Here is a 24,310-nt window from a genome sequence, read left to right as displayed (position 1 = left end):
CCATTTTCAATAATCACCCTCTTTATTATTGATGGAAATAGTTTGATATATGCTTCTTCTAACAACTACTCTCGTTGTCTACATTATCTCCATACTTCTTGTCAGTTACTCCCCCTTTGACCTCAATAGAAAAGGGTGCTCAATATGTACACATTTTGTAACACTTATTAATAAATGTTCACATTTTTTTGTCACTGAGAACTGCTCCCCCTAAGCTTGTGCCCCAATATTTATATTCATATTGAGACTTGTCAATCAATATCAAATATTGACATCTTGATCCATAGCTCGAAACATCATATGTATATAAATCTATTGTAGCGGCTGCAACACCCTCCAAAATTTTGGCTTGCATCCAATTTCGGAGCCTTCCTTGGGTTTTTCCTTGATGTTTGCAAGCACTCGGGCTCATCCCGTGAGTTTGTAGTGAGTCTTTGCACCCTCCTCGCTTAATCGTTCAATGGTCATCTATGTTGCATGTTGGTCACAATGTCATTCTTTCATTCATGTTCTTGGCCACACACAAGGTCTCGCTTCGTGTGCACAAGTTGTATTCGCTATGTAAACATCTGTTGCACTCACACACGAAGTTGTATGCACTATCGCACAAGCGTCGTCACGGTTGTTCCACGATTTATGACAAGTGCACGCTTGTTGCTCGCACCGTCAGTCAATCAAGTTGAGTATATGTTTTCTTGATGGTTGAGGTGTCTTGTCGTCAAGTCATGTTGGGTGTGTGATTCGCAAGGTCATGTATGCACAAGTTAACTCATTCACACAATTAGTCATTTTGTTGAAGTTCTGATGACCGGATCACCCTCCAAAAGTCGGACCACCACCTTAGAATCAACTCAACCGATTGTCACCCAAAACAACGTAGAAGTGTCCCAACAAGCCATTTCAATCTGTGCTAGCTGCAATCTCATCAAACAAGCCTCCAGCTGGTCAACCAGAGAGTTTGACCGGGCAGTGACCCCAGGACTCACTCCCCTAAAAAATTGCGCAAAAGCTGCTAAGAATTCTTGCTCCGCTGACTGAGGAAATTGCGCAGACATGTCGGACAGACACCTAGTGTCTATCACTATCTCCATCAAGAAATTGCATAGTTTTTTCAACCAGTCACCTAGTGAGTCAGCCTGTTTCTCACCTAGAAAACTGCACAGATTTCATGAGTAGTCCCTCAGCTGCCTAGTATCTCACTCAGCTCAGAAACTGCACAGAGATGTTCAGCAGGCCAGCCTCCCAGCTCTACGCTATTTTTTCCAGTAGCACTCCTGCACCCCGCTACCAGCTCCCTGAAAAAAATGTGCATTTTTTTCCGGCAAGCCTCCTATGGCTCGTTGCCAGCTCCCCAGAGGAATTGCGGAGTTTTTGCTACCAACCCCCCTCTGCTGCCTGCATTTCTTCCCTTAAGAAATTGCGTAGATCTTCCCTCCAGCTAAGCTAAAGCCCGCAGATAGTCATTGTTGATCCAGATTGTCCATCTCAGTCTCCCAGTGACTTTTGTGCAATTTTCACTGACAGTGCCTCGAGCTCACATCCTAGCTTGAAATATTCCTTGCACAATTTCATAGCTTTGTCCTCTCTCCCGGTCACCTGCATCCGAAAGCGAATGACAATGAATCATGGTATACTAGGATATTTATGGATTTGATGTCGTCTCGTCATCAGTGATTGCAGATACAGGTACAGGGATAAGACATGACGTGACGACGAAAGGGATGAATAAGGAGAGCACATGCAAGGAGATTTTTTCACGAACAGACAAACGAAGACTGCATTGTGAGGAGATTTTTTCGTGAACGGACGAACGAAGGATGCATGTGAGGAGAACTTTTCACGAATGAATGATCATGCGAAGCATGCCAAAGTACAAGAAGAGACTTGCACATGCGACATCAAGCAAACACCAAGACCATCGAAGACTCTGCACACATTGCCATGCTAAGGTGAATCTATGATACACCAAGAGGACATCCATCACTCAGTAGCACTACAACTCGACATGGAAACCACCACCAGCATGAACATACCAGCACTGTCGTGTCGAGTCATGTCATGAGTCATCTCGACCACATCACTATTGTGGGCCATATTGTTGTAAATCAATTTAATGTAACGTGGAAGTCCAAGAGACCCACATGTAAGATGAACAGTCGTGTAAAGTTGAAGAGTCAAATAATTCAAACAGTCATGAGGGAAGTTGAACAGTCACAAGGTCCAATTTTACCCTTGGCTATAAATACCCCTCATTTTTACATGCAAAAGACTTTTCACCTTGGCTCCTCCCACATAGCCTTGAGAGTTTGTAATCTTTTCTTTGAGGAGTGAGTAGTGGCTCCAACGCCCCTCTCACGGGGTTAGTGATGTATGGTTTACCGATGTGTCTTGGAACTTTCAATTAATTCAGAAGCCTGATAACAGGCCGAACGTTTTCACACATGTATTGTAATTGTTTGTAAGAGTAATCTTGGAACACTTTTCATGCATGATGCTTTAACCTGTGTTAAAACAGTTGAACTCTTTTAGTTTTTCTAATGCATATGTTTATGAAAATGTGTTGTATAAGTTGTTAATGTTGTCTTTACCATGTGGTTTTCCTCACCGGACATCAGACATAACCTTTCCCATAAACTTGTTATAGCGATCGTCGCACTCGCGCAGACTACTCTGTTGAGAGTTGTACGTGCTATTCCTTCTTATGTGTTTGACTTTCGCATCCATTTGGACTACCCTACCAGAAGCTGCGAATGTCCTGTTTTGTTGTGTGTCTCTGATAGAGTTGGGACTTTTCCCTTTCAACTAGAGACTCACTTCCACCCTCTCCCTCTATGGTGAAAGAACCTTGACACAAGTAGCACTAGCACTCTCCAGGCATGCGAACCTTGTTGTTCGAAGACAAAGCAGACCATTCACATGAACTGACAAGAAAGATTTAAGGAAAATATTTAAGATAATTGAAACTAGGCCATCATACCATATGGGACTCCTACACCAAACGATGTAAGGTCTTGTTGGGACTTCATACTGGGGGGATCCCCTTAATGTTGGTGGGTCTAGTACCATCAACATTTATGGCGTTAGAACGAGGGTCGCATGTTGTCTATGGTTGAATTTCCTCTCACCCCCACTCATCAATAATTTGGTCAAGGTAGTAACTCGCACTCCCTCTCACCTACACACGACTCTGAAGTTGGTTACACCTCACCTCCCAGACATGAATAAGAAATTTCGAATCAACTCCTTCGCTCTATCTGTCTAATCACCCGTCAATTTGCAAAAGCATTCAGACTGATCCCTAGAATACAAGACCTTCCACATGCATCAAGAGAGCCAAAAACCTCTCCCACAGGAGTTTTTGTATCATCAGTGGAAGAAGAAGTTCTTACCACACTCAAAGGTTTGGTAGAAGTTGTTGTGAACAGAGAGGAACCTTCAGCTTTCCAACAGGGAGAATGAGACACCCTCGTGATATTGGGCTTAGATTCTGGTATAGGAGGTAGAGGGGAAGGTAGTGGAGGAGGCATAGGTGGAGACGAACCAACAGACTAAAAGCTAGAACCATCAGATTCTGAAGAAGAGAAGAGGAGGAGGACGAAGAAGAAGAAGACATGGCTGACCAAAATCTGGAATGGATGACTCAAGCACCATCAGCTCTCCCGAGTGCTTTACAAAAGATGCCAAAGCGTTTAGAGAGAATACTCATGAGGTATGACCCTGACAGAGAAATTAAGGCAGAAGATCACTTCAACAACTTCTACCTATAACTACAAACACTCGAGGCATGGTACGATGACATTGCATGCAGATTGTTTCCGTGTACCTTGGATGGTCGCACAACAGTATGGTAACACAGCCTTCCGGTCAACTCCATCCATAACTTGGGTATGCTCAAATGCATGTTTTTGGAAAATTTGTTGATGACAAGACCCCAGCCATGTTGCTCAAAGAGTTGGGAAGCATGAAGATGGAGGGGAAAGAAAAGGTAAAAGATTTCAATTAGAGGTTTTTGTGCATATTGAATAGTTTTACAGTGGACACAAAACCTCATGACTCCATCAGTGTCGATTACTACATGTCTGCACTTCCAACCAACATTCCGCAGTTCCTCAAGCGAGTTGTGAAACCAACATTGTTAGAAAACTGTGAAGAGGCAATTGTTGTTGAGAAATACCTGCGTGCGATTGGAGTCATCAAGGATGACGAACCAACAAAGAACTCCATAGACGTGGGCAGGAAGCCCCAGGCTACAACGAACAAGGGTAGAGACAAGGAAGTGAGTGATATTAAAACCCTTACTCGCCTGGTCAAGAAATTGACAATAGATGTGTCTAAGCTCAAACAACAAACAGTTGACACATCTGCGAGCACACAATCACCTAGACAAAGACAAGGAAGCATGTCATCTAGAAGCAACCGCTTCTCGACTAAAACTATGGAGATCTCCAACTCAGTGTTCCAAGTCGAAAAGTGCACGAAGAATGAATTTTTCTCATTTCATGAAGATGAGCACCTAGAAGGGTCTTGTTCGAATTGGAAATGAGTTGTAGGCTCAGTATGCGATCACATACCAAACATGATGAGCAGTGCGCAGGGACAGCTGGGAGACATGGATGGTAACGAAGATGTTGCACCTAATGAGACCTCAAACGCTGGGAAGTTGATTAACATGTATCAGTGCTCGTAAGCAGCGTAGAAGACAAACACGAAGAAACAGCCCCAAAAGAAAAATGGTCATTACAATCTCCGAAATTAATGGGCTCCCCTCACACTTAGGGAAATGCAACAAAGGCTTGAACTGCTGAGGAAGGTTGAACCACCATCCATACAAAAGAAAAAAACACAAAGCAAGCCCGAGAAGACAGCGGCAAACAAGAGTACGTCCATGAGCAGCAAACTGCAGAACACTACGTCAAACAGTGTGAACACCAGTCTCACCCTGCAAATATCGGTGAGTCTGTCGGCTCTATATTACAACATTATGGAAGACATGAATAAAACTCACGCAAACATATTTTTTTTCGATTTGGCTAAGATTCACAGTCAACGGGACATCTTGCTGCATGCACTTGGGAAGACATCTACGGACAGCATAGCTTCTACCAGCAAGGGAGCAAGCACACCTCCCGGATCACTTTCAACTTTGCTAAACACACTCTAGATGGAAGAAACAAACTATGTTTTCCCTCCATTCTTGCTTTCATTTGAAATCTTTAACTGTAATGTTCACAACTGTTTGGTTGATTCTGGCATGGAAGTCAACGTTATGTCACTCTCCATTACCAAAAATATCAACACGCACTGGAGCAAGATATCCACGCATATTATTCAACTTGATCAGACATTTGTAATATCCATTGGTGAACTTCGGGATGTGATCATCCTACTATCTCATGACGTCGAGTTCACCAGTGCATAAACATTGTTGTTGTTGACATACTAGAAGCATATGGCTTACTACTCAGCAGAGACTGGTCTAGCAAGTTGAATGGATACTTTGCTACAAAATGGTCACGCTTATGGCTTCTGTACAAGGGAAAAAATAAATCAAATCTGGGTTTTATCTAAGAGATACATGAGGCACAATGTCACTCCCTTCAATGGTGAGAACGAATTGTTGGCCTTCACAGAGCTCATGTTCGGAAACTGCCTCTTGGAAACAATGTTGGGGTGTTATCACGCACAACCATCTTTGACCCCACCAGACACACATTTGGGTCTCCTTCCTTGCCCAACTGATGGAAATGAAACTTGTATAGTGCATTGTGACATTAGTAGCAGTAGCAGTAGCGACAACAGTAGAAGTAGTGCAAGCGCGTCTAATGGTTCGTGTACAAATGAGTTGTGGACCATGTACTTCAACAGATCAAAGACACTAAATGGCTATAGAGCCGGGTGTGTCTTCATTAACCCAAAAAATAAGAAACATTTGATTTCAAGCCGCTTGGAGTTTGAGTGCACAAACAACATTGTTGAATATGAAGCACTCGTGTTGGGCTTAGAGAAATTCATTAGCCTCAACGTGGTCACTCTCAAAGTGATACTACATTTCATGGCCAACATTTATATCTTCAAATATGCAACGATTGATGAAGACGATCATGAGAAGTCTCTGCAAGCTAGGGCTGACAATAAGAAAGACAACCTCATCCCCAAGGGTCTGGTATCTTTGGAAAAGCTCTATGACCTACAAGAATGCTTTCAAGGGCCAAGGAATAGCAAAACCCATACCTCTACCATGATTCACGAACTGATTAACTTGGGGACAGAACAAGATCCAAATTTCATCAATCTCGGTACATGTTGCACGTAGCAGGAGCAGCAAGCCTTTGTCCACTTGTTAAAACAGTACCAGGATGTGTTCACGTGGACATATGACGATCTGAAAACTTACTACACATGAATAATCCAACATATCATTTTCATCAAAGAAGGGGTCAAGCCATATCAGCAGAAGCTGAGGAAAGTGCATTTGTCACTTGAACCCCTCATACAGAAAGAACTCACCAAGTTGTTGGATGCACGGATTGTTGGCTTAGTGGGTCCTGACCCAGGTTCAGAGTTAGTTGTGCCAACCAACAAAACCCTACAATACTGGCCCTTTCGGCAACAACCCGAGTAATGTAAGTTGCAGTCTCACCCAAAGCAGTATGGGGGGATGTTGGAACCAAGTTTCCACATCCAGAGATCAATGTGATGTCTTTTATTTCCCTAGATCTCCCTTCGCACAGATCTATAAGCCCCTAGGGATCAGTACTACAACTCTAACTAAATAGTCTTCAGACCTTCGCGAAGGTCAATGATTGGTCTTTGGAGACCCTAAAGAGTCTATTCATCCACTTACGTGCACTAGAAAATGACCTGCGATTTGAGCTCAGCCAGATCTACTTAAGTATTAATAAACAGAGCAGATAATTCATCAAAGTCTTCGTATAATTACATAAAAATGCTTGTGTATATCTTCTAACAATTATTCAATAGATTCGTGCATCATTAGATCAATATTTCATAAACATATAATTCATTCACAACATATATCGCAAGCATAAATCAGCAGAAGTAAACAGATAAACACATGAATTCTTCAACAATCTTCTTTATTGATCTTCAATATGGTATTACAGACTCAAAACTACCCTGCGCACTCAACTGCAGGGGTCTGCGCACTCAGTTGTGGAGTTTACTCTAGCCTTAGCACACCCAGCTACAGATCCTTTTTCTCCTATCTGACCCACTTCTCTGCGCTAAGACTTCTCTCCTATTCACCTATTACAACTCTTATTATGCCTTATACTCTCTAAGACATCCCTACTTGTATATTTTTACATAAATCCCGGGTGGATCTCAAAACCGACTCAAGTTTACATAAACAAGGGGCTAAAACCCTTTGACTCCTAACTATCATGACTCGCCCTTGAGTCACTCGGCTGGCATGACAATCTTGCTACAAAGATCCCCTAGCTCCACCTTCACTACGACAACATCAACATCACTCTGCGTAGCTGCCTGCTTGACTTCTTCCACTAACTGCTTTGTAGCTAGTCCTTTTGCAGCCAGCTTCATCATTTGTTTCACTCGCTACAAGCCTGTGAGCTTTTCCTGAATGTTGCTTGCGACCTGGTCAGCTTCATCTAACCAAGGCCCCAACTTGGCCTTAAGAAAGGCCTCCTTCTTTTGTGCTGCTTCGCCCTGCGCAAGGAGCTGCTTCCCTTCCTGCAACTTGGCTAGGCGTTGTGTTGGGGAAATGGAGCGCGTTGTTGCCTGGACTTCGTCGTACTGTTTCTACAGCTCCCTCACCTTTGTATTCAATATCTGCGAGGTTAGGTCTTCCACCAAATTCATCACCAACTCCATTTCCAACTCAAATAATGACGAATAGTTAGTGATTGCGGCATCCAAAGTGGTCATCCCTTCTTTTACAGCGGCTCTACGCTGCTCCCGAACCTCCGGTGGAGTCGATGGCTGCATCTTCAATTGCAACTCGGTTATCTTCATGTTGAGTTCAAATTGAACTCGACTAACCTCAACTTTGGCCTCGCACACACCAGCAGCCAATTTTCTAATATGTTAGAATAGTTTCATGCAATTTGCAAATATGTTAAGTAGGAAAAACCTTTATGACTGTAAGAATAAGGTTAGTAGTTCGTGAAGGTTGGATTAATCCCTAAATTGTTACAAACCTTACAGCCACACTTCATAGTCCCTCCAGATAGAGAAACCTGGTTCTAGCATCCCCCAATATCGCCTCGAGTGATATTACATTCTGCATGTGTAGGTCATTGCTGAAAAGGATGGTGGTATAGGGTTTTGTTGGTTAGCACAACTAACTCTGAACCTAGTTCTAAGCCTCTAAAGCCAACAGTAGCCCAAAGTGGACCCATACAAATGGGAAGAAGAGATGAGCAATTTTATTTGTAGTGGATTTCTTTTTACAAGGCATTAACACACACATTTTTTCATAATCAATCAACAACGACATACAAATAGTCATGACCTCTCCTAGACAAAGGCGAACTGCCTACAAAATCCATCGACACACTTTCACATGGAAGACTTGGAACAGGGAGTGGTGTGTAGAGCCCCAATTTTCTATTACTGGGCTTGCTAACAGAACACAACACACATCCCTTTACATATTGAGTCACAAAAAATTTCATGTGAGGCCAATAACACAACCTTTGCAAATGACACAAAGTTTTCCCTACACCAAAAGGACTTGACACAAGAGAGGTATGTGTCTCTCTAATTACATGTATTCATTCATTAGTGGGCATACAAAGTTTTCCAAGGTGATACAACAAAGTTCCCAACCAATGGTGATTATCCGCCTACGATCCATTAGTCATCTTTGCGAAAATCTCCTTAAAATCATCATCATTAACATATTGTTCAGCAGATCTTTAAAAATATAAAGAGACACTTCAAAAAACTATAGATGCATAAATAGGATGGCGAGAAGGCATATCTGCCACTTTTTTGTTGGTGCCCTTCTTGTATTTTATTACCAAGTGAAACTGCTAAAGGAATCCCTTCTATCTTAAATGACGTGCATGTTTAAACTTGGTCTGCGACTGAAGATACTGCAAGGGTTGGTGATCTATGTGAATCATGGCCTCCTTACCGATCAAATAGTGCTTCCACTTCTTCATGCTTTGAACCAATGCATACAACTCCTTGTCTTATGTGGGATAGTTCAAAATAACTTGGGAGAATGTCTTAGAATGGTAACATATAGGTTTCCGTTGCTACATAAAAATTGCTCCCATGGTGTATCTGCTGGCATTGGTCTTGATCTCGAAAGGCTACTAGAGGTCTAGTAAGGCAAAAACTGGTGCGGTGTTGATCTTTTCTTTTAGTGTATCAAACGATTTCTTCTAATTTCCTCACCACTGAAAGTTTTGCTTCACATTTTTCAATGCATGTAAGGGGGATGCAATAGCAGAGAAGTTAGAAATGAGCCTTCTCTAGTATAATACTACACCCAAAAAGCTACCAACCTCTATAACAATGGTAGGTTTAGGTCATTTCATAATCACATCAATTTTAGAAGGATCTATTTTTAGTTGTCCACCACTGAAAATGTAGCCTATGTAAGCCAAACAGGTCTTCGCAAACTCACCTTTAGACATTTTGAGATACAATTTTTCTTTTTTCAAAACACCAAGCACTTTTTTAACATGACACACATGATCATCCCATGTCCTACTGTAAACAAGAATGTCATCAAGATACACAATTAAAATATCATCAAGAAAAGCCCTGAAAATATCATTCATTGCCCTCATGAATGTGGTCAGAGCATTGCACAATCTAAATGGCACCACCAGCCATTCAAACAACCCATATTTCATCTTGAATGCAACCTTCCATACATCTTGTTCTGCAATCCTGACCTAATGATAACCATTGCACAAGTCTAGTTTTGTGAAATAGATAGTATTTTTCAATTGATCTAACAAATCATCAATGTGATGGAGAGGGTATTGATTCTTCACCATTATTTTGTTGAGTGTTCTGTAATCCATGCACATCCTCCATGGGCCATCCTTTTTTTGCACCAACACGATCAGTGAGCCACAAGGAGCAGAACTCGGTCTTATGACCCCTTGATTTAGCAATTCTTGTACCTCCTTCTTTATCTCCTCCATCTTGATAGCTAACAAATTATACATAACAATTTCTGGTAAAGGAGCATCCTGCTGTAAGTGGATCTCATGTTGGATCTCATGTTTTGGAGGCAACCCGCTTGGTTCCTGAAAAAGCCCATTATAGTTAGAAACAATTTCATATAATTCCTTTTTATGAGTGGGATCACAACCTTGGAAATCTTTAGATGTCTTAGCATCCTTTTCTCCCACAACCATGAGCATACACCCTTTGATGGAACTAATCGATCACTTCATCTAACCTACACTTAGAAGGCTTGCACTAACTTTGACACAATGAGCTCTAACAATGTATTCTACCCCATATTTCATGAGGTGATACTTGTTTTCATGGCAAAAAAAAATTATTTCTTGTCATACAAATACGAACTCCCCAATACAATACCATAAATATCCAAGGGTACAACATCAACTTCAACAACTATTTTGGATGCAATCACAAATAGAGCTCTTCATTGCTTGGTTACATGTAATTTTGTTTTATCACGCACCCAACCAAGCAAGTATGGTTTCGGATGAGGCATGGTCTCAAAGCCTAACTTTTTAACCAAGGATTCTGAAATCAAATTTTCTTGTGAGCCCGAATCAAAAATGGTTTCCTCTTTAGTATGTTTTAGATGAGTCTAATGTGGAATAATTCAATTCTCTTTTGTTCATTAATAAGAGGCTCATTTAAAGAACTTGTACTTGGATGTGATTCAGAATTTTCATTAGCATGAAGAGAAAGAGTACCTTGTGTGCCCACTGTTGTGATCAATGATCCAAGGTCCTGCTACATGGTTGCCACCACCTTTTGCTTGCCCTTTCCTTTAAATCTCTTTGGTTTCAACTCTGGATGAAATTTCCAATAGTGTTCATCGTCGTGGCCTTCCTTCTTGCAATGTGTGTAAGATGGTTTTGCTTCTTCCTCTTTCTTAGTTGTAGCTACCTTATTTTCCTTTCCCTTTCCTTTTCCATTGAACTTTCCATTATGAGGTTTAAAAGATGATTTATTTGGCTGCTCTTCTTTATCATTCTTTCCCCTGCTTTCAAGGTGAATGGCTTTCACACTGGCCGCATCAATAGTAGTAGGCTAAAATAATAACAAAGAATGTCTTATGTAACTGTGTAAAGCACCAATATATTTTTTTACAGTTTTGGGTGAATCAAGTGAAATGCCCAAATTCAATGCTTATTTTCTAAACTCTTCTGTGAATCTTTGCATATTTTGACCCTTTCCTTGCATTTAATATTTGCATTCCATTAAAGCCTTTTGTTGATAACCCAAAGGATAAAACTGATATTTTAATGCAAAAACCAAATTGGACCAAGAAGAAATGATATTACCCAAGTTTTTGTTACCTTTCTACAAATTTCTCTCCCACTAGATGAGAGCGGTGCCAGTCAGCCGAAGAGATGCTAATTAGATCTTTGCCTCATCTTCTTTGATCTTCTGAATCCGGAAATAAACCTCAATTTGTCTAATCCAATTGTTAAGTTTTTCTGCATTACATTCTCCATTATATGTGGGAAAATAAAACTTCCTTGTAGAAAGTAAGGACCAACTTACAACTTTTATAGGAACCAACCTATATCTTCAATTTGTTCCTTTCATTTTTCATCAATAACCTCTAGTCCTCAACAAACTCTACAGTGATTTTTCATCTAACTATGAGACCCTCAAGTTTTCACCTCAAAGATTGATCACAACCACTTGTATTTTACACCTTAACATTTTTCTATTTAACTAGGCTTCTTGACTTGGATTTTTAGACTAAATCTACTACATGTTAGTTCATTGTATGTGATTAAAAGAGGTCTTCCCACCTATAACTTCAAATTCCTCAACCTTTTTTGGTTCATTATTCAACTACCACTGCTTAGGATCATTATATGTCCAAAGAAAAGGTTTGTCAGCCCTGTAGCTTGTACTCAACACTTTAGATTTCTTTCTACTGCATAGGGATTCCCAAAACACTTGGAACCAAATAGGCCTTTACAACCTTGAAGGCTTTTTTCTTCTGTTGTAACAACCTTTGCACTAAATACTCCCTTTACTCCCACAACCTCCCCAACTCGGTTTCACTTCACTTGGTTCATGAGGTATGAACTTCAGAACTTCTCTTTCACTTGCTTAGAAAAAACCAAATTAGCTTAGATAAGTGAGTCCTAGATTCCTCCCCATAACACTTATATATAGTGTGTTTGACTTCCAAAAGTAGGGCAAACTTGCCCACTATCTCAGATAACGTAGTAGATTGCATAATGAATATTCAAAAAATTATTTATCCTCAAGTGTGCGGAGTTAGAGGGAGTGCCATATACTATTGGAAAGGTATCATAATAAGCTTTCCAACCATATATATTATGCTTCCATTTTAGATAGTTTATTGGAGTACAAATGCAATCAAATATAGTACAAAATCCCAAACAATATTTTCATGAGGCTCGAAATATGTTATTTGACTATGTAACTTTATCTTCCGTTTGGAAGCCCTTTGGCATCAATAACAACCATTTTCAATAATCACCCTCTTTATTATTGATGGAAATAGTTTGGCATATGCTTCTTCTAACAACTACTCTTGTTGTCTACATTATCTTCATACTTCTTTTCAGTTACTCCCCCTATGACCTCAATAGAAATGGGTGCTCAATATGTACACATTTTGTAACACTTATTAATAAATGTTCACATTTTTTTGTCACTGAGAACTGCTCCCCCGAAGTTTGTGCCCCAAGATTTATATTCATATTGAGACTTGTCAATCAATATCGAATATTGACATCTTGGTCCATAGCTTGAAACATCATATGTATATAAATCTATTGTAGTGGCTGCAACACCCTCCAAAATTTTGGCTTGCATCCAATTTCGGATCCTTCCTTGGGTTTTTCCTTAATGTTTGCAAGCACTCAGGCTCATCCCGTGAGTTTGTATTGAGTCTTTGCACCCTCCTCACTTAATCATTCAATGGTCATCTATGTTACATGTTGGTCACAATTTCATTCTTTCATTCATGTTCTTGGCCACACATAAGGTCTCGCTTCTTGTGCACAAATTGTATTCGCTATGTAAACATCTGTTGCACTCACACATGAAGTTGTATGCACTGTCGCACAAGCGTCGTCGCGGTTGTTCAACGATCTATGACAAGTGGCATGCTTGTCTCTCACACCGTTGGTCAAACACATTGAGTATATGTTTTCTTGATGGTTGAGGTGTCTTGTCATCAAGTCATGTTGGGTGTGTGATTCGCAAGTTCATGTATGCACAAGTTCACTCATTCACACACTTAGTCATTTTTTTGAAGTTCTGACGACCAAATTACCCTCCAAAAGTCAGACCACCACCTTAGAATCATCTCAACCGGCTGTCACCCAAAACAATGCTGAAGTGTCCCAACAAGCCATTTCAATCTGCACTGCCTACAAGCTCATCAACCAAGCCTCTAGCTAGTCAACCAGAGAGCTTGACCGGGCAGTGACCCCGGGACTCACTCCCCTCAAAAATTGCGCAAAAGCTGTTAAGAATGCATGCTCCACTGACTGAGGAAACTGCGCAGACATGTTGGACAGACATCTAGTGTCTGTCACTATCTCCATCAAGAGATTGGATAGTTTTTCCAACCAGTCACCTAGTTAGTCAGCCAGTTGCTCACCCAAAAAACTGCGCAGATTTCATGAGTAGTCCCTCAGCGGCCTAGCATCTCGCTCAGCTCAGAAACTATGCAGAGATGTTCAGCAAGCCAGCCTCCCAGCTCTGCGCAGTTTTTTCCAATAGCACTCCCACAGCCCGCTGCCAGCTCCCTCAAAAAATGTGCATTTTTTTCCCGGCAAGCCTCCTACGGCTCACTCCCAGCTCCCCAGAGGAATTGTGCAATTTTTTCTACCAACCCCCCTCTGCTGCTTGCATTGCTTCCCTTAAGAAATTGTGTAGATATTCCCTCCAGCTAAGCTAGAGCCCGCAAATAGTCATTGTTGATTGAGATTGTCCATCTTAGTCTCCTAGTGACTTTTGTGAAATTTTCACTGACAATGCCTCAAGCTCGCATCCCAGCTTGAAATATTCCTTGTGCAATTTCATAGCCTTGTCCTCTCTCCCGGTCACCTGCATTCGAAAGCAAATGATAATGAATCATGGTATACTAGGAGATTTATGGATTTGATATCGTCTCGTCATCAGTGATTGCAAATACAGGTACCAGGATAAGACATGACGTGACAACGAAAGGGATGAATAAGGAGAGCACATTCAAGGAGATTTTTTCATGAACGAACAAATGAAGACTACAATGCAAGGAGATTTTTTCGCTAACAGACGAACGAAGGATGCATGTGAGGAGAACTTTTCGCAAACGGATGATCATGCGAAGCATGCCAAAGTACAAGGAGAGACATGCACATGCGACATCAAGCGAACACCATGTTATAGACATTTTTGTGCCTTACAGCATGAAGCATGAAATGTCAATAATCTAAGGGATCCAAAGTCCCTAAACATGTTGTTCCTACCCCTAGAGGAACAAGGTCAGCAAACCACAGCACTAAATATCAATTCTCCACCTGAAAACACTCAAAAACAAGCTAATTCTGGATCATGTCAACTGCTCCACTGAGCATCTGCGCTGAATGTCAACTGCTCCACTGTGTACCTGCGCTGAATGTCAACTGCAAAGAAGGCTACCTGCGCTGGGCGAGTTTGGACAAGTGGCACAGTCATTCCTCAAGGTGTCAATGCCGAGGAAGCTTCCAAAATGACACTTGGATCAGGGAATTCGACTGGTGATGAGTAAGAGGGTCTAAATCTCCAAGTGGAAGCAAGAACCTCCAAGTGGACTCAAGAACTGAAGAATAACTGAAGTGGGAGAGGACACTAGTCAGCTTCAGGCCAAGCTCAAGCTGACTCATCCTTTCTCCAAAAATCCTATATATAGATCTCTCTCATGAGGTCTAAGGGGGCTGGAATCTTGTGAATGTAAGGAAGTGTTGTTGGTTTGAGTATAGAACTATTGGGTGATTTGCTTGAAGGAGGTGAAGAGGAGATTTCTTTCTGCTGGGAGGTGATGCTGGATTGGGCCTTTTATGGTTGTATCACTTCCTGAACTTTACTTCTTCCATTAATAAAGCATTTGAGGTTCTTCTATATGCATGTGTCTCAATGGTGTATTGTTATACTTGTGTATTTGATTTATTCTAATCCTTGAATCAATTATGAATGTATGCTTCTTGTAGTTTCCCTCTCTTGTTATTTTGCAGGATCTTGGTGTAGCTGGGCCAGTGAAAGAGCAAGGAGCTGGGAGCAAGCAGTAAGGAGAGAAGATTGGATCAATCATTAGCGGAAGACATCGGTTAGTGGATCTCTTCCTCCTCTCTCTTACATCTCATAAAGAAGTAATCTCGAATAGCTTTGCTTTGATTGTTGCTGAGGTACTATCACCCTTAGAGTGGGATAGGGTCATTCCGTATTGGATACTTTTACCAACAACAAATTGGCGACTCCACTGGGGATCGTATCTTGTTGGTTGTTTGTGTTTTTGCTATTCATTTCATAAACACAGGGAGTACCGAATCGAACTACATTTGGAGCTTTCAAATGCAAAGTAGAGGGCAGCTACTCTAGCTCAGTTTCTGGGCATGTTTACGATTTGAAGAGCTGATCCACAAGGACTCTGAATAGCTCTTAGTGATAGCTTTTCATCCTCCTTTTCATCCCTTAGTGTGTACTTGACTGATAGCTTCTGATTTGGCCAAAAACTGTTGATTTTTGAGCAATCTGTGACCCAGAAACTGAGAAAAACGAAAGTTTATCTCTTCAGTGCAGGCACTGTGAAGGCAGTCTGCATTTCAGCGCAGATCCAGAAGGGGCTACCTGCGCTGAATGTCAAACTGACAGTGTATCACCTGCGCTGAACCAGTTTTGCATTGTGCTACTGGGGTTCCCTGGTGTTTATTGCCCTGTTTTCATCCTTGTTTTTGCAGCCTGTTGTTAATCAATGTACCTATCTGAAACCAACTTTCCTTGCCACTATTCCGCCTCGGTTGTATAAAGAAACTATATTTGTTCTTTGTGTATTTCTTATATCATTTACAGTTTCCCGTAACGAAAGTGAACTAGTCTTGCTGTGGCCTCTTAGATCTAGACCTGTGATAAGTGTCGTTTTGATCTTAAGAGTTAGTTTGTTTGTTGTTCATAGCTGATTGAGCTTTTGCTTTTGTCATATGGTTTGAATTTATATATTTCTAGTGTCGAAACAAGTAAATCTTAAGGTGTCTTTTGATTTTGGACAAGCTTGTTTGCTTTCACTTGAAATTGAATTCAAAGTTATACAACAGCTTTCTTTTTGTATTGCACCAACATTAAGAAAGAGAAAAGAAATACCTGCATTGTGCATGTGCATTGTGACAGTTTGCATGTTGATTTAGGGAAAAGTGCATTAGTGTGTGCTCTATGATCTGTGTGAAAAGATGATGTCTTTCCTTTCCCTCAGTAGTTAAGATTTTCAAAGTTGAAAGATTGAAAAGCTTGCTTATCATCTTAGACTGCATTTAGGAGTGTTACTATACATCTCGTGGTGATCCATAAAGGCAAACTGCTAAACAAGATCAACCTTAAAATAAATTGAATTTACATAACAATGCATTGAAACATAACGCAAACACATAGAGGTCTAAGCTAGAGACGTGTTCCGACGTCGTTAAACCTGATATCTTAGCGTTGAGTGGTTGGGTGATTCCTCCACGGTGAAGCGATAAGTATCAATACGGACTTGTGCTCCCATGTACCGTCGCGTATATATTGGGAGACCCCTATAGGAACAAAGCCTTTATCCATAGGAAGCCGTGTCGGCCGCCCTACTGATCGAAATGCAGTGAACACAGCATTCACGAAGATCGACCACTCGTACCGTAAAACATATTCTGTGGTTTTGCGAAAAGTTTGGCACACCCTCTGCCTAGAACTCCAGAGTAGTTTCTTTTGGCCTTCTTCAAACTCTATAACTGAAAAAGTCCATCCGAGCATTTGTCACTTCGGGCTCGTTAAAACATCGAAGGAGACTAGAGTCATCTTTAGCTTTTTCTCGACTCTTAAAAAGTGAAAAAGCAAGTTGTGTCTAAAGCGTCGTTATAAAATTTATTTTAAACGGAACATAATCACCTCCTATTCCTGCGTTGATCTGTAGGTTGAGAACATGGAACGCCCCAACCAAGGAATTCCACATGATGGAAATCCTAGTCCTTTCTCCTCTTGGGGAGAAGTTGGTGTGCCCCACATGGCCACATTGTCGCTTCCAGGACTGACAATTGGCCTGCCAATTTGGCTATTCTCAACCAATGTAGTTCAGAACACCATGGTTCCTGAACAGTCGAGTCAACAGTTAGATCAGTCTAGAGCTGCCCACCAGCCTTCTACTTCCTATAACTCTTCATCCAATCCTTCATCTTCGCAAGGTAGAGCCGGCAAAAGCCTAGCTCCCATGGAGAAGAAGGAGAAGAAGAAGAGAGAGAAGAAGAAGAAGGAGCCTAAGGCGACTGGGGGCAAGCAAAAGACATCTGACAAAAATCCACACACAGCACAGACCGGGCCTAAATTGCCATGTGTCATATGTAGAGGAGACCACTTCCATAGAGATTGTCCCTGTATTCCCTGGATACTAAGGGACTGGTCCCCTCGGTTGCACAATTCGGGAGCATCAACCTCTGATAGCCATGTTGAATGCTTACCGTCAACCAGCGAAAGTGAAGGTTCAAGACAAAGAGGGGGAGCAAGATTCCCCTGCGGACTGTGTGAAGGCGATCACGCCATCCACCGTTGTCCCTTCTTAGACGAAGCGAAGAGAGTTTTGGAAGATCGTCCGGTTTCACCGTTGAGACTTACTCCTGGATACAAAAAACTCGTGCCAAGTCCTTCGTTGGTTGAAAATACAGCTGGCCCGCTCAAGTGGTCAGCTGAAGCGTCAGTCATTGAAAATGAACCTACTGAATCCAGACCAGACGAAAGTCTAAAGGTCGAAACGGCAGTTGACCCGGTTCTGCCTTCGGAGGTTTCATCTTCAAATGACACCGTCAATGAAGATTCATCTTCAAATGACACCCTCACTGAAGGGAATAAGGATGACACCATCCAGATTCTTTTCATCAACACCGACTCTGATGAGCATCAGGGCAATGCGCCCATTCCTTTATCGCAGGAAGGAACATCGTCAAGGTCATATCCGGCCGTGTATTCGGTCCCACCACCAAGCAACCTGGTTGTGTCCTTTGATTGGAACCAACTAGGCGGACCCCGGTTGCCAGCCAGTATACCATTCAGAATCATAGTCCAAATTTATAGAATGGTAATGGCCGGCACTATCATTGATGAAGGGGCATCTGTGAGTATCCTTTCCTCTATTGCTTGGAAAGCACTGGGTTCCCCGACGCTTTTGCCTGAGATAAGAAATCTCTCGGGTTTCGATAAAGGAACCAGTCGACCATTAGGGATCCTCCCCAATGTGCCTGTTACATTGAAAGGGAAGACCGTTCAAATGAACGTGATGTTCGTTCAAGGACCCTTGGATTATAACCTACTCCCTGGACGAGACTATATATATTGCATGGAGGCAATAGTCTCCTCACTCTTTAGAGTAATGTGTTTTCCACACGAAGGAAGAATGGTCAAGCTCGTAGACCAACTTTCATTTCCGGGATCACGCATCGCAAATAGTCACATACCAACCCTCAATGGTCTATTCACTGAAGAAATGTCTCCACCCCCAGTCCTCCTTCCCGATGAGTGCGAGTGATTCGGAAAGATGGGACTGGAACCCAGGGGGCATGCATCCTGGTCTGCTTCGGGCAGAGGAAACCTTGGGTATAAGGTAGAATTTCCGCGAAAGAATATGACTAGTCCGTACCCCGTCCGTGGATGGAAGAGGGGTTGTTCTAGAATAGGATTCTTTTGTTAAGGTTACTTGTTTGACAAAGGTCATTCACCATTGTCTACTTCGGTAGACAGTGCCGAGGAAATGTTTTCGTTTGATGGTGTTAACAAAACAATCTTTGGGTAACCAGAAAGAGGCAAGCCTCACCCTTTAAAACAAATGTTTTAACGGATAAGTAGGGGCAGCCTTGAAATTGTACTTTATACCTGGGGGCATGCAAACCTTTTGGAATGCAAGCAAGGGACGACTATTTATTTTTTTAAATTTTTAGGTCCTCCCTTTAAACCTGTAGGTCTAACCCTTTAAACTCGTAGGATTAGCCGTTTCCAAACTTGCATAAAGAAAGGATGAGAAGGAGCATAGCTTCGTGAGATAAAGCTCCATAAAAAATAGCTATCTCACAGGAGACATTCTTATCTTATGACTGGTATATCGAGCAGTTTTACCGCGGAATTTATGCTCGTTAAAAAATAGAAAAGCGATATCGAGCAGTTTTACCGCGGAATTTATGCTCGTTAAAAAATAGAAAAGCGATATCGAGCAGTTTTGCCGCGGAATTTATGCTCGTTAAAAAATAGAAAAGCGAGATTCGAGCAGTTTTAGCACAAAGTTCATGCTCGTTAAAAAATAAACGCATCCTGGTAAATAACCACTATGATCGTAAATTTATTAGCCATAAAAGCCTTGGTCGTGTTTGCACCTGCCACCTCCATTCCATTTGGCCGATCGTTCACCTCCATATGATTGTTTACCCATTTTGAGGAACAACTGCGAAGAGTGATTTCACCTAGCCATCCTTGTGACACTGCCGTGATTGGAAAATTCCAACCTGTACCTGGAATCTGTTGCTATCCCTGTTTATCACTCGTTCCTCAAAAGACGAGTCTTCTTTGAGCTCTTTTCATCTGACTCGTAAAATATGAAAAGTTTGCCGAGTTTTGGCCTTCCAGCTCGTTAAAAGGACCGGAAGAGCTTTCCCTCCTCTAGATTTTAATCTTTTTGGACTTGAGGGATTATTGCACAAAAAGGTTGAGCGCTTGTTTTATTCGGCTCGTTAAAGTTATCGAAAACTCATCCCTTCTGTATTGTTTTATACTTTTTCGGACTTAAGGGATTAGATGACGAAAAAGGAATTTTGGAGTTAACTTTCTGTACCTTTTCAGACTCTTTAAAAATGAAAAGGACCGAGTTTTCTTTGTCGTTAGACTCGTTAAAATGATTAAATAGCGACAAACTTGTCTTTAGACGAGAACGAGTTTCCCTATCACTAGTCTCGTTAAAACATAGCGATGGGCTTGCCCGAAGGGCAGGTTATAGAACAAGCATATGTTATCCTCCTCAAGCTTGACAAAAACAAAGAGGTACTGGTCAGAAATGACTGGGGAAAAATTGGGAGAACCTCAAAGCTTTAATGGTAGCAAGTCGCTCTTGAACATGACACTTTTCCTCCGTATCACATCGGGTTGGGTTGTTTCATTCACCGGTCTCATCACCATGGTCTTCGCCAAACCATCCACATCTGGGGTAATGCTACCGATACATCGTATCAGTGTCGTTATATGTTCAAGAGATGTTGTTCGGAAAGAGTCAACCGTGTCCCATCCACTGCCATACATTATCCTTCATCCATCCATGATCGCCACCCTGAATCATATTTCACAGATTGTTCTCACCTCCACTAAAATCATTAGCTCCGTTCCGTGTCACTGATGTGGGATTCATTAAGGCTCTCCTTTGACGGATCGCTTCTTGTCGACTTCAGCTCATTATCCAAGAAGTTGATCTAGGAACACCCCCCTCAGTACTTTGAAGCTTGCATGCCTCAATGGCAAGTTTCTCACTTCCGGCGGCAGGTATACATCAATGACCTTCGACCAGAAGATTTTGCGTGGTGTTCGACGCCAAGTCCTATATTCACACCACGTGAATTGTACTGCAGTTCCTTGAGGGTCATTATCATTATCGGTGATTCCTCTCGCGCTTGTTAACGGTTTACATCATTGACCGGTAATCAAGCGATGTCTTTCCATGTTCGACTTCAGCGCAATTCTCACATGGATCGACTTGTACTTAGAGTGAAGATCGAACGAGTTTTGAAGACCCCGGATCTAGTTTCATCCATCCGGGCTGCGATATATATTCAGGAAATATAAAGACATTTGACATGTACATCATTGCAGCAGATGATCATCCTTCTCAAAGGATGATAATTTCAGCAGAGAATTATCAGTCTTCCATCAGACGATCGTCTGTTCTATGTACTAAAATGAATTTATAAAGCTGAGCATGGGAATGCCCGCCTCAGCTAGATCATGAAAGCAGAATGAAAAATAATGTATTGTATTGTATTTTATTACAGGTCACCTCTCAGCGATTGAATGAACTTCGGATCCTCCTGATAAATCATTTCACCCGATAAACGACCTCATACTTTAGGGGGCAACTGTTATAGACATTTTTGTGCCTTACAGCATGAAGCATGAAATGTCAATAATCTAAGGGATCCAAAGTCCCTAAACATGTTGTTCCTACCCCTAGAGGAACAAGGTCAGCAAACCACAGCACTAAATATCAGTTCTCCACCTGAAAACACTCAAAAACAAGCTAATTCTGGATCATGTCAACTGCTCCACTGAGCATCTGCGCTGAATGTCAACTGCTCCACTGTGTACCTGCGCTGAATGTCAACTGCAAAGAAGGCTACCTACGCTGGGCGAGTTTGGACAAGTGGCACAGTCATTCCTCAAGGTGTCAATGCCCAGGAAGCTTCCAAAATGACACTTGGATCAGGGAATTCGACTGGTGATGAGTAAGAGGGTCTAAATCTCCAAGTGGAAGCAAGAACCTCCAAGTGGACTCAAGAACTGAAGAATAACTGAAGTGGGAGAGGACACTAGTCAGCTTCAGGCCAAGCTCAAGCTGACTCATCCTTTCTCCAAAAATCCTATATATAGATCTCTCTCATGAGGTCTAAGGGGGCTGGAATCTTGTGAATGTAAGGAAGTGTTGTTGGTTTGAGTATAGAACTATTGGGTGATTTGCTTGAAGGAGGTGAAGAGGAGATTTCTTTCTGCTGGGAGGTGATGCTGGATTGGGCCTTTTATGGTTGTATCACTTCCTGAACTTTACTTCTTCCATTAATAAAGCATTTGAGTTTCTTTTATATGCATGTGTCTCAATGGTGTATTGTTATACTTGTGTATTTGATTTATTCTAATCCTTGAATGAATTATGAATGTATGCTTCTTGTAGTTTCCCTCTCTTGTTATTTTGCAGGATCTTGGTGTAGCTGGGCCAGTGAAAGAGCAAGGAGCTGGGAGCAAGCAGCAAGGAGAGAAGATTGGATCAATCATTAGCGGAAGACATCGGTTAGTGGATCTCTTCCTCCTCTCTCTTACATCTCATAAAGAAGTAATCTCGAATAGCTTTGCTTTGATTGTTGCTGAGGTACTATCACCCTTAGAGTGGGATAGGGTCATTCCGTATTGGATACTTTTACCAACAACAAATTGGCGACTCCGCTGGGGATCGTATCTTGTTGGTTGTTTATGTTTTTTCTATTCATTTCATAAACACAGGGAGTACCGAATCGAACTGCATTTGGAGCTTTCAAATGCAAAGTAGAGGGCAGCTACTCTAGCTCAGTTTCTGGGCATGTTTACGATTTGAAGAGCTGATCCACAAGGACTCTGAATAGCTCTTAGTGATAGCTTTTCATCCTCCTTTTCATCCCTTAGTGTGTACTTGACTGATAGCTTCTGATTTGGCCAAAAACTGTTGATTTTTGAGCAATCTGTGACCCAGAAACTGAGAAAAACGAAAGTTTATCTCTTCAGTGCAGGCACTGTGAAGGCAGTCTGCATTTCAGCGCAGATCCCGAAGGGGCTACCTGCGCTGAATGTCAAACTGACAGTGTATCACCTGCGCTGAACCAGTTTTGCATTGTGCTACTGGGGTTCCCTGCTGTTTATTGCCCTGTTTTCATCCTTGTTTTTGCAGCCTGTTGTTAATCAATGTACCTATCTGAAACCAACTTTCCTTGCCACTATTCCGCCTCGGTTGTATAAAGAAACTATATTTGTTCTTTGTGTATTTCTTATATCATTTACAGTTTCCCGTAACGAAAGTGAACTAGTCTTGCTGTGGCCTCTTAGATCTAGACCTGTGATAAGTGTCGTTTTGATCTTAAGAGTTAGTTTGTTTGTTGTTCATAGCTGATTGAGCTTTTGCTTTTGTCATATGGTTTGAATTTATATATTTCTAGTGTCGAAACAAGTAAATCTTAAGGTGTCTTTTGATTTTGGACAAGCTTGTTTGCTTTCACTTGAAATTGAATTCAAAGTTATACAACAGCTTTCTTTTTGTATTGCACCAACATTAAGAAAGAGAAAAGAAATACCTGCATTGTGCATGTGCATTGTGACAGTTTGCATGTTGATTTAGGGAAAAGTGCATTAGTGTGTGCTCTATGATCTGTGTGAAAAGATGATGTCTTTCCTTTCCCTCAGTAGTTAAGATTTTCAAAGTTGAAAGATTGAAAAGCTTGCTTATCATCTTAGACTGCATTTAGGAGTGTTACTATACATCTCGTGGTGATCCATAAAGGCAAACTGCTAAACAAGATCAACCTTAAAATAAATTGAATTTACATAACAACGCATTGAAACATAACGCAAACACATAGAGGTCTAAGCTAGAGACGTGTTCCGGCGTCGTTAAACCTAATATCTTAGCGTTGAGTGGTTGGGTGATTCCTCCACGGTGAAGCGATAAGTATCAATACGGACTTGTGCTCCCATGTACCGTCGCGTATATATTGGGAGACCCCTATAGGAACAAAGCCTTTATCCATAGGAAGCCGTGTCGGCCGCCCTACTGATCGAAATGCAGTGAACACAGCATTCACGAAGATCGACCACTCGTACCGTAAAACATATTCTGTGGTTTTGCGAAAAGTTTGGCACACCCTCTGCCTAGAACTCCAGAGTAGTTTCTTTTGGCCTTCTTCAAACTCTATAACTGAAAAAGTCCATCCGAGCATTTGTCACTTCGGGCTCGTTAAAACATCGAAGGAGACTAGAGTCATCTTTAGCTTTTTCTCGACTCTTAAAAAGTGAAAAAGCAAGTTGTGTCTAAAGCGTCGTTATAAAATTTATTTTAAACGGAACATAATCACCTCCTATTCCTGCGTTGATCTGTAGGTTGAGAACATGGAACGCCCCAACCAAGGAATTCCACATG

This window comes from Pinus tabuliformis, chromosome 2_2, assembly GCF_031772625.1.
Source record: "Pinus tabuliformis cultivar Carrire ecotype Pingquan chromosome 2_2, CPIR1, whole genome shotgun sequence".
Lineage (NCBI taxonomy): Eukaryota > Viridiplantae > Streptophyta > Pinopsida > Pinales > Pinaceae > Pinus > Pinus tabuliformis.
This window is presented reverse-complemented; position numbering follows the sequence as displayed.